Here is a 12,915-nt window from a genome sequence, read left to right as displayed (position 1 = left end):
AAAGGCAAATGGCCCAACCTTGACTATCATGTCCTCAATCACGCCTGATGGGTATTTAATGGAGCCATCAGCAAGTTGAAGACATATCCTGGTTGGTTTGATTTCTTCAGTTAAACCAAGCTTTCTGATAGTAGATGCAGGCATTAGGTTGATACTTGCTCCAAGATCACATAAAGCTTGCTTGGTGCAAGTGCCCTCTAATGTGCATGGTATCATAAAGCTCCCAGGATCTTTAAGCTTCTCAGGTAAGCTTTGCAGAATGACTGCACTGCATTCTTCAGTGAGGTAAACTTTTTCAGTTTCCCTCCAATCCTTCTTATGACTTAAGATCTCCTTCATGAACTTAGCATAAGAGGGTATTTGCTCAAGTGCTTCTGCAAACGGAATCTTTATTTCAAGAGTCCTGAGGTAGTCTGCAAAGCGGGCAAATTGCTTATCCTGTTCCGCTTGGCGGAGTTTTTGAGGATAAGGCATTTTGGCTTTGTATTCCTCAACCTTAGTTGCTGCAGGTTTATTACCTACAGAAGTGGGTTGGGAAGCCTTTTTAGAAGGGTTGTTATCAGCACTTGTATGTGGCTGATTCCCCACTGGTATTTGAATGCCAGTGGTGGGAGCTGGAGTGGCGTTAGACGCCCCTTCCTTGTTTGTTACTGGCGTTTGAACGCTAGCTTTGTCCCTTTCTGGGCTCGGACTGTCTTCAGGAGGATTTTGAGTATCCACTTGTTCATTTCTTGGTTTCCTGCTGCTTTGAAGTGAGGTATTTAATGTTTTCCCACTTCTTAATTGAACTGCTTGACATTCTTCTGTTATTTGTCTTGACAGTTGTTTTTCTGTCTGCTTTAATTGTACTTCCATGTTCCTGTTAGCCATTCTTGTTTCCTGTAATATTTCCTTGAATTCGGCTAGCTGTTGAGTTAGAAAGTCCAATTGCTGATTGAATTCATTAGCCTGATCCACTGGACTGAGTTCTGCAGTTACTGTTTTAGCTTCTTCTTTCATGAAAGATTCATTGCTTAAGTACAGATGTTGATTCCTGGCAACTGTATCAATAAGCTCTTGAGCCTCTTCAATTGTTTTTCTCATATGTATAGATCCACCAGCTGAGTGGTCTAGAGAAATCTGAGCTTTTTCTGTAAGCCCATAGTAGAAGATGTCTAATTGCACCCATTCCGAAAACATTTCAGAGGGGCATTTTCTTAGCAACTCTCTGTATCTCTCCCAGGCATCATAAAGAGATTCATTATCTCCTTGTTTGAAGCCTTGGATGCTTAGCCTTAGCTGTGTCATCCTTTTTGGAGGGAAATAGTGATTCAGGAATTTTTCTGACAGCTGTTTCCATGTTTTTATGCTGTTCTTAGGCTGGTTATTTAACCACCTCTTAGCTTGATCTTTTACAGCAAATGGAAACAGTAATAGTCTGTAGACATCTTGATCTACTTCCTTATCATGTACTGTATCAGCAATTTGCAGAAATTGTGCCAGAAACTCTGTAGGTTCTTCATGTGGAAGACCAGAATACTGGTAGTTTTGCTGCACCATGATAATGAGCTGAGGATTCAGCTCAAAGTTACTAACTCCAATGGAGGGTATACCAATACTACTCCCATATGAAGCAGTAGTGGGGTTAGCATATGACCCCAGGGTCCTCTTGTCTTGTCCATTCATACTTACTTTAGAATTGGAATACAAGAGTGATGATATGTACGTTGATAATTATTTATTTTATAGTAATGGAATAACACAAAATGGGATATAGATATAAAAATATTTTGAAGATATTTTGTGAAAGAAAATTATTATTATTATTATTATTTTTTTTGTTTTAAAATAAAATAAAAACGAAATAAATAAAAGAAAGTGGAAATATTTTGAAATTGAATATTGAATTTTTAATGTAAAATTTTCGAAAAAGTAGTTTTAAAAATAGTTAGAAAATAAAATTTTTTTGAATTTTGAATTTTATGATGAAAGAGAAAAACACACAAAAGACACAAGACTTAAAATTTTTAGATCTAATGCTCCTTATTTTTCGAAAATTTTTGGAGGGAAAACACCAAGGAACACCGAACTTAAAAATTTTAAGATCAAGACACAAGAAAAACTCAAGAACACTTTGAAGATTCACAAGAACACCAAGAACACAAGAAAGAACACCAAACTTAAAATTTTTAGAAAATCAACACAAGTTTTCGAAAAATAAAGAAAAATTAACAAGAAAACACCAAACTTAAAGTTTGGCACAAGATTAAATGGAGAAAAATTGTTTTTGAAAAAGGTTCCAAAGCGTAAACCCAATTGGATTAAATATAACACTTGTTCTAAATATTCCAATTAATGCTTTAGAAAGAACAAAAGTGAAACAAGAAAAGACACAAAACAAGAAAAATTCAAGATCTAACAAGAAAAATAAACAAGAACAACTTGAAGATCAATGAAGAACCAAGAGCAAAAACACGAAAATTTTAGAGAAAATATAAAATATGCAATTAACACCAAACTTAGAACAAGACACTAAACTCACGAAAATTAGCAATTAATTAAAAGAAAAATAATAAATTTTGAAAAGAAATTTTTGAAAAGAAACTATCCTATCAATATTGATTTAATGACTCTATAAAAAATAAGAACAAAAATAAAAATAAATTATTCCTAATCTAAGAAATAAAATAAGCCTTCAATTGTCCAAACTCAATAATCCCCGGCAACGGCGCCAAAAACTTGGTGGACGAAATTGTGATTCTTGATTAGTGGCTCCTTGGCATGTGCCAAAAAGTTAAACTAACTCAACTAACTGATTACTTCCTTTTCACAATTCTGTTCAACTAACCAGCAAGTGTACTGGGTCGTCCAAGTAATACCTTACGTGAGTAAGGGTCGAATCCACAGAGATTATTGGTTTGAAGCAATCGATGTTTATTTTATTAATCTTAGTCAGGATGTCAATAGGATTAGTTTGGATTAAAAGTGAAATTACTGGATTTGATTATAAAAATAAAAGAGGGAACAATGTTACTTTGAATTGCAGTAATGGAGAATATGTTGGAGTTTTGGAGATGCTTTGTCCTTTGAATTTCTACTTTTCCTTGAAGTCCTCTTCTCACACGCCTGGTTCCTTCCATGGCAAGCTCTATGTAGGGTGTCACCGTTGTCAATGGCTACTTCCCATCCTCGCAGTGAAAACTATGCTCACGCACTCTGTCACAGTACGGCTAATCACCGGTTGGTTCCCGCTCCTACTGGAATAGAATCCCTCTTTTGCGTCTGTCACTAACGCCCAGCAGGTTAAAGTTTGAAGCACGTCACAGTCATTCAATCCCGGAATCCTACTCGGAATACCACAGACAAGGTTTAGACTTTCCGGATTCTCATGAATGCCGCCATCAATCTGGCTTATACCACGAAGATTCTGTTGGGGAATCTAAGAGATATTTATTCAGTCTGATGTAGAACGGAGGTGGTTGTCAGGCACACGTTCATGGATTGAGGAAGGTGATGAGTGTCACGGATCATCACCTTCTCCACAGTTAAGCGCGAATAAACATCTTAGATAAGAACAAGCGTGTTTGAATGGAAAACAAAGGAATTGTATTAAATCATCGAGACGCTGCAGAGCTCCTCACCCCCAACAATGGAGTTTAGAGACTCATGCCGTCACAAAGTATGTAATTCAGATCTGAAAATGTCATGAGGTACAAGATAAGTCTGTAAAAGTTGTTTAAATAGTAAACTAGTAACCTAGGTTTACAGAAAAATGAATAAACTAAGATAATTGGTGCAGAAATCCACTTCTGGGGCCCACTTGGTGTGTGCTGGGGCTGAGACTAAAGCTTTCCACGAGTAAAGGCCTTTCTTGGCGTCAAACTCCAGGTTTTGACGTGTTTTGGGCGTTCAACTCCGGATCATGACGTTTTTCTGGCGTTTAACTCCAGACAGCAGCATGTACTTGGCGTTCAACGCCAAGTTACGTCGTCTATCCTTGCGCAAAGTATGGACTATTATATATTGCTGGAAAGCCCTGGATATCTACTTTCCAACGCCGTTGAGAGCGCGCCAATTGGACTTCTGTAGCTCCAGAAAATCCATTTCGAGTGCAGGGAGGTCAGGATCCAACAGCATCAGCAGTCCTTTTTCAGCCTGAGTCAGATTTTTGCTCAGCTCCCTCAATTTCAGCCAGAAAATACCTGAAATCACAGAAAAACACACAAACTCATAGTAAAGTCCAGAAATATGATTTTTGCCTAAAAACTAATATTATTTTACTAAAAACTAACTGAAACATGCTAAAATCTACATGAAATTACCCCCAAAAAGCGTACAAAATATCCGCTCATCACATACCTTAAAAGAATTGGTTGAAGAGTTAGGGGTAATTAAAACTGAGGTTAGTGGGTTAAAGAGATTAGTGGGTTAGGAAAATGAAGTTGGTGATTGGTGGTATGATGGAGAATAGCTTCATGAAAAGAAGTTTGCAAATTGTGCGCAACAATCATGTTCACAAGCATGAAAATATAGAAATGCCAAGAATGCATGAAAATGGACTCGTAATAGTTGGCATTACAAGCAATAAAGTGCAATTGTGCAACTATGAGAGGCTGAAAACTAAGTTGAGTGAAAAGGAGTTGCACAATCAAAGCATACCAAATATTGTAAGAGAATGAACATAATGTAAGGAGGTTGCATATCATGATTTTAACAAAAATGTAGGCAACTCCTTAAGTTCACTTGGTTAATGCCAATCGCGGGAATCAAAATAAGAACGGAAAGACTGGCCCAAAAGTCCCGGGTATTGAACTTGGTAAGTTATGCAAAGGTTTAGGTAGAAATGCCAAGTTCAATCCCCTGAGCAAGAATTAGAGTTAAAATAGTTTGTGAAGAATCGGGCAGCATTCCGGCTATAATATGGACGTTTTCGGATAGCCAAATGAACAAGAAATAATTCCAAAACACCAGTCAAGAATTAATCATAGAATCAAGCAAGCATGGCACCAGAGTAGGAGTACATCATAGCAAAACATAGTCAAACCAATCAGCAGCAAGCAATATGTACACAAACAGGTAAACAATTACGGCATAATTATCATGCCTAGAATCCTCTATCCAGAACCTAGCTACCTAACAGCAGATATCTCTATTCTAACCTAACAAACAGAATCAAAATCTAGTCAACTAACAAAGCCTAACAAATAACTAAAACGAAAATAAAGAAAACAGAATTAGAGTAGGGGCAGTGACCTGGGGCAGGGTAGAGATGGGAATGGAGATTGGAAAATGAGGAAGAGCGAGGGTAGGCAGTGGAGGTGTGAGCCAGGAGCAGAGCGCTGCCGCGGATGGTGGCAAAGCAGGGAGCGGTGAAGGATAGCGCACGGACAGAGTAGGGCGAGGATTATAAGGAGTGGAGAGTGAGGTGTCGTGAGTGGAAGAGGGGTACAATAGATGGGTGGCGCTGGGGTCGCAAGTGGCTGCGGCGGCGCTGCACTTTAGCCGCGGCACGGCAGTGAGAGAGGAAGGGGGTGTGTGAGTGGGTAGAGAGGGAAAGAGTAGGGGTGAGAGCGATGAGGTGAGTATGGCGAGAGAGAGAGAGGGTGAGGCGGCGGCTGCGACGGTCAGACGCCGGCAGCGATGGTGGTTAGGGATTGGAGAAGATGAGAGAGTAGAAGAGCGTTGGAGAAGGTGAGTGGGTACGTCTGCGCAGTTGGCCTCGCATAGCTAGGGTTGTTCTATTTTTAAATCGACGCGGGCGCGCACGATGGGCATCCACATGCATTGAAGAATTTGGGGATGGATGATAAACCACTATTTTATGGTTTACAATGTGTTTAATTGTGTGGTTTTTTCATGATCTTTACCTACTTATTCATATAATTAGCATGCATTTATATTTCCTTCCTAAAATTATTACATGATTGAAAACATGCTTCTTTGGTCTTAATTTAGCTAATCTTAATCCTCTCTTATTACCATTCGATGCCTTGATCTGTGTGTAAGTGTTTCAGGCTTCATAGGGCAGGAAGGGCTTAGAGAATGAAGAAGAAGTGTGCAAAGATGGAAGGAATACAAGGAATTGAGGAGATGATCAGCGAAAAGTCACGTGGTTGGATGGCTCTCACGACCGCGTGAAATAGAAGAAATCAGAGGGATGCGATCACATGGCTCACGCGACCGCGCGGATTGGAAAAGCACAAGTGACACTAAAGCATGGACGACGCGAACGCGTGGCAGAGAAAAACGCGAATTACGCGTCCGCATGGATGACACGATCGCGTGACGTGCGCGATCTGCAAAATTACAAAAGTCGCTGTCGGAGATTCTGGGCCGCATTTCAACCCAGTTTTTGGCCCAGAAACACAGATTAAAGTCAGGAAACTTGCAGAGATTCAGGATGCTATTCATAATTCTCTTTTTATTATTTTAGATGTAGTTTTCAGAGGGAGAGGTTTTCTCCTCTCTCTTAGGATTAGGATTTAGGACTTCTCTTAGTTTTAGGAGTGACTCTCAATCCCAGGTTCAATGTTCTTTGTATTTATTTATTTTCAATGTTCCATGTTTGGATTGATTTTCTTAATTAATGTTATTTGAGGTATTTCAGTTTATGATTGTTTTATTTATGAATGCTTTTTATTTAATTTAGATAGTTTCCTTTTTGGCTTTGGTTAAATAATTGGTGACTCTAGAGTTATCAAACTCGTTGTTGATTGAAAATTGGATTTCTTCATTTCATTAATTCATATTCCAATAACTCTAGCCTTTCCCAAGGAAAGACTAGGAGTTGAGGATTCGAATTAATTCATCCACTTAACTTACCTTCATAGTTAAAGGTTAACAAGGTGGGAGAAAAATCCAATTATCATCACAATTGATAAGGATAACTAGGATAGGACTTCCAGTTCTTATACCTTGCCAAAGGTTTATTTTACAGTTATTATTATTTTATTTTACTTGTCATTCAACTAACCTTTTACCTTAATCCAAAACCCCAAAACACATTTTTTCATAACCAATAATAAGAACATACCTCCCTGCAATTCCTTGAGAAGACGACCCGAGGTTTAAATACTCGGTTATCAATTTTAAAGGGGTTTGTTACTTATGACAACCAAAACTTTTGTACGAAGGGATTTCTGTTAGTTTAGAAGCTATATCTACAACGCAAATATTTTTATAAATTTTTTACTAGCAAAAATCCTAACGTCAAAATGGGGCCGTTGCCAGGGAATTGCAAATGTGTGCCTTATTATTGGTTATTGTAAATATTTTTCAAAAAAAATATTTTTTCTTTACTTGTTTATTTGTTTCTCTTTTTTATTCCCCTTATTTCTGATAACTACTATGAATTCTCACCCCTCTCGCTTTGAGTTTGGTTCTAACTTTGTTGAAGGAAATAGAAACCACAGCAGGAATATGCATCAAGGTCTGACCAATCAAGGATGGATGGAGCCAAGAGGATCTAATCAACCCTTTAGGCAACAACACCCTCCAAGTTATCGTGGACAATGACCATTCTACAATGCATACCCAGCTGAAAGATATGGTGGACAACCTTGTAACTACGAACGAGTCCCACCTCGTGCCTATAGACCATCCTCTCAACATAACTTTGAACCGCCACACTCACGAGCCCCTTTCCACCATTCACCTCCATATGACCCCAATCCTTGTTCACCACACCAACCACCAAATGAACCATACACAGAACCACCACCTCAATATACACCATCTTCTTATCATTATCAAGACGAACCACCTTCCTACTATGAACCCTTTCTCCCAACAAATGAACCCTCCTATCCACCCCAAACCTCCATGGAGAAAGCATTTACCGATCTAAACTCTACTATACAAGCTCTCGCCGCCCGAATTGGACCATCAAATACCTTCAACAATCAACCTTCAAGCTCTAGTGCACTTCCTTTTCAACCACATAATGATCCACCCATCCCATCACCACAATCCATGGAAGAGTACTCACATCCATCAATCCAAGAGCAAGATGATCCCCATGATGCTATTGATATGGAACAAGAGAGAGAGGATCGTCTTGGCAAATCCATACGTCATAAGGAGCTAGAGGAGGCACTAAAGTTGAAGGTAGAAGAGACCCTTGAAGGTGAAGGAGTTATTGAAGGGAGTTGTCATGGAAAGGTAATCATCAAGGAGGAACAAGAGTTAAGGGATCATTTCAAGGAAACAGCAGATCAATTTCATGCAACCTTTCATCAACTTGAGCAAGCAATAAATCAATTATCTTTCAGACGTTCAGACATCCAACAGACTCCCATGGCCCCATGTGGAGAATCCAATGAAGAACATAGCATGAGGGAGATACTAGAGACTCCAGTGGACAATAAGGAGCAAGACTTTATATTGGAACAAGTGGAGAAAGCCATAATAGTTGCAGAGGAAGAAGTGGTTGAAGATTTAGGAGATGCAGAACCTCCACGGGAACCTCAAGTCACAGAACCCTCTTTTAAGGAGTTTGAATTTATTGTTGAGGAAGGTGTACAACCTCCAAGGCATGTCATGATAGAAGACTTGGAAGAGGTTAATCAAGAGATGGAGATTCAAGAAGAAGAGGCACAACCTCCCATGCCCTTGGTGAGCAATGAAGAAAAGATTGAATTGGCAGAAAGCTACCAAGAGGAAGAGGTTGACATTGAAGAAGCTTACAAAGAGGTGGAAGTTGTCAGAGAAGAGCACAAGGGAGTGGAGCTTGCAAATTCATTAGAAATATCTCTCCCAGGACCATTACCGTCCAACACAACATTCAAGTGGGTAAAATTCATATCCCTTAGCTTTCTAATTCCACTTGAATATGGGCTACTGGAGACGGATGGTCAACTTAGAGCTCTTTGTGACATTAAGAGTAAGCGGAAGATGGTCAGTGGTAAGAATTGTCCTGCAAGGTTCATCATGGTTGGAAGCTTCAAGTTTAAACGCAAAGGTTGGTATAGAGCTTAATTGAATGGGTCTAGGAAGTTGTTTGGCTGCTTTAGTGAGAATTCAGATTACCTACCACCCGTTTGGAACACTGATGATCAACTTGAAGACGAGTGTAGAAACAAAATTTGGGATCCCGAAGGCTATTAGAAGTACAAACATTGGTGGGGATTCCTGGATCAGTACAAGCATAAGCCACCATAACAGGGAGCTCATCAAATGTCCAACTTAAGGACTATAACTAAAAGTGCTAGGTGGGAGACAACCCACCATGGTATGATCGTTTCTTATTCATTTTTATCTAGTTTTATTATTTTCCGAGTCTTATTTTATCTTATTATATTGAACCTGGAGTTTTGCATAACATTCATATTAGCATTGCATTCTGCATTTTTCATGCATATATAAAAAAAATGCCACACGACGCGACCGCATCAGCGACGCGTCCGCGTCGCAAGGAGAGGGGAGAAAAATAAAAACGAATAGAGAGTCACGCGAGAGCGTGGCTGGAGGCGCGCCATTAGCATAATTTGACCCCACGCGACTGCATCGCTCACGCGACCGCGTCATGTGGGACTTTGGCCTCCCATGTGACCGCGTCAACCACGCGGTCGTGTGACCTGAAAATCGACGTCAAAAGGGTGCATGGCCGAAAGATGAGCTGGAGTGGTGCTGAACTAGCGCTAGACACACAGACCTTACCACGCGAACGCGTGCCCCACGCGTCCGCGTCATATCCCCATATTGGCCACTCACGCGATCGCATCGACCATGCGATCGCCTCGCCCAAAATTTGGTAAAATAAAATTTTGAACAGAGAGTTGTGTGAGCGCGAGGCTGCCCTCGCGCTAGCAGCATGAATTGTGTCACGCGACCGCGTGACCGACGCGACCGCATGACCGACGCGACCGCGTCAATCAGTATCAGCACAAGTCGCGCGACCGCGTCCCCCACGCGATCGCGTCGCTTGCACGGCACAACTTATCCTAATTTGCCAAATATCTTATCTTTTCTTCCCCAATCCTAATTTTCCCCTTCCTCCTTTCTTACTCACTTCTTTCCCTTTTCATTCTCCTTATCTTTCATTTTCTTTTACTTAATTGCATACTTTCATTCATTGCATTATTTTCATTGGTGTTTGAATTTTATTTGGGTCATTGATTTTCTATATTTTTGTGGATTATTTGACAATTATATATTACTTTTTAAAGGGTTGCTTGCATGTTCAATTTAATACTTTCAACCAGCTTATTTACCATGCATGCTATGTGCTTGTGAAAACACCCGTATGGCATTGTACACTATTTTTAAGATTTCTTTTAATCTTCTACTATAAATGCTTGCTTTTCACAAAACCCTTTTTATATTTTATTAATTAAATATAATTGTCATTACAAACGTTATTGTTAGTTTCTTACGACTAACAATACATTAAAGCTTTTGATGCTTGATCTATGCTACTCATGCCCTTGCCGGCTGATGAGCGGATAATTTATACGCTTTTTGGCATTGTTTTTATATAGTTTTTAGTAAGTTTGAGCTACTTTTAGGGATGTTTTCATTAGTTTTTATGTTAAATTCACATTTCTGGACTTTACTATGAGTTTGTGTGTTTTTCTGTGATTTCAGGTAAATTCTGACTGAAATTGAGGGATTTGAGCAAAACTCTGAAAAAGGCTGACAAAAGGACTGCTGATGCTGTTGGATTCTGACCTCCCTGCACTCGAAATGGATTTTCTGGAGCTACAGAACTCCAATTGGCGCGCTCTCAACGGCGTTGGAAAGTAGACATCCAGGGCTTTCCAGCAATATATAATAGTCCATACTTTATTCGAAGAATGACGACGCAAACTGGCGTTGAACGCCAAGTACACGCTCCTTTCTGGAGTTAAACGCCAGAAAAACGTCATAATCCGGAGTTGAACGCCCAAAGCACATCATAACTCGAAATTCAACTCCAAGAAGAGCCTCTGCTCGTGGATAAATCAAGCTCAGCCCAAGCACACACCAAGTGGGCCCCGGAAGTGGATTTATGCATCAATTACTTACTCATGTAAACCCTAGGAGCTAGTTTATTATAAATAGGATGATTTACTAATGTAGTAGACATCTTTGGTCTCAGTTTTGTTTTATTCTTCATCTTAGGAGATCATTGATCACGTTTTAGGGGGCTGGCCATTCGGCCATGCCTGAACCTTATGCTTATGTATTTTCAACGGTGGAGTTTCTGCACACCATAGATTAAGGGTGTGGAGCTCTGCTGTACCTCAAGTATTAATGAAATTCTATCTTCTTTTATTCAAATCTCTTCTATTCTTATTCCAAGATATTCATTCGTACTCAAGAACATGATGAATGTGATGAGTTAGATAACCCTCATCATCATTCTCACTCATGAACGCGCGTGATTGACAACCACTTCCGTTCTACATGCAACAAGGCTTGAATGTGTATCTCTGAGATTCCCCAACAGAATCTTCGTGGTATAAGCTAGATAGATGGCGGCAATCATCTGGATCCGGAAAGTCCAACCTTGTCTGTGGTGTTCCGAGTAGGATCCTGGGAATCTGGAAAGTCTCACCTTGTCTGTGGTATTCCGAGTAGGATTCCGTTCATGAATGACTGTGACGTGCTTCAAACTTTAACCTGCTGGGCGTTAGTGACAAACGCAAAAGAGGGATTCTATTCCAGTAGGAGCGGGAACCAACCGGTGATTGGCCGTACTGTGACAGAGTGCGTGCATTAGCTTTCACTGCGAGGATGGGATGTAGCTATCAACCATGGGTGATGCCTCCAGACTGGTTAGCTGTGCGAGTGACAGCCGCACAGGTTATTTCCCCGAGAGGAATGAAAGTAGCCACAGCTGATAGTGAACCCCTATACAAAGCTTGCCATGGAAAGGAGTAAGAAGGATTGAGTAGAAGGAATAGGAGAGCAGGCGTCCGAGAGCTCTGCAGCACCTCCATTCCGCTTATCTGAAATTCCTACCAATGAATCTACATAAGTATCTCTATCCTTTTTATTATTCCTTTTTATTTAACAATCCAATTATCACTATTACCCTTTAATCTGCCTAACTGAGATTTGCAAGGTGACCATAGCTTGCTTCATACCAACAATCTCTGTGGATTCGACCCTTACTCACGTAAGGTATTACTTGGACGACCCAGTACACTTGCTGGTTAGTTGAACGGAGTTGTGAATTCCAATAAAGAAAACCTCACACAGGTGCTGCCCCTTAGAAGCCTTCATCTCAAAATAAACGGTGTCCTAAGAGTATATTCATACTAAAGCTCAAAAGATAGATTCCATACAAACTTAAGGATGTTGAATCACAATTTCGTCCACCAAGTTTTTGGCGCCGTTGCCGGGGATTGTTCGAGTATGGACAACTGACGGTTCATCTTGTTGCTCAGATTAGGTAATTTTTTTTTCAAAGGTCTTTTTCAAAATTTTTCTTTTTATTTTTTGTTTTTCAAAACATTATTTTCGAAAAATATTAATAAAAATACAAAAAAATCATAAAATCATAAAAATCAAAAATATTTTATGTTTCTTGTTTGAATCCTATGTTGATTTTTAAGTTTGGTGTCAATTGCATGCTTTAAAAATTTTTCTTGCATTTTTTTCGAAAATTTCATGCATTCATAGTGTTCTTCATGATCTTCAAGTTGTTCTTGACAAGTCTTCTTGTTTGATCTTGATGATTTCTTGTTTTGTGTCTTTTCTTGTTTTTCATGTGCATTTTTGCATTCATATTTTTCGTGCATTAAAAATTTCTAAGTTTGGTGTCTTGCATGTTTCCTTTGCATCAAAAATTTTTCAAAAATTATGTTCTTGATGTTCATCATGATCTTCAAAATGTTCTTGGTGTTCATCTTGACATTCATAGCATTCTTGCATGCATCTTGTGTCTTGATCCAAATTTTCATGTTTTGGGTCATTTTTGTGTTTTCCTTAAAAAAAAAATTCAAAAATCAA

Source organism: Arachis stenosperma, chromosome 5, assembly GCF_014773155.1.
Source record: "Arachis stenosperma cultivar V10309 chromosome 5, arast.V10309.gnm1.PFL2, whole genome shotgun sequence".
NCBI classification, from domain to species: Eukaryota; Viridiplantae; Streptophyta; class Magnoliopsida; order Fabales; family Fabaceae; genus Arachis; species Arachis stenosperma.
This window is presented reverse-complemented; position numbering follows the sequence as displayed.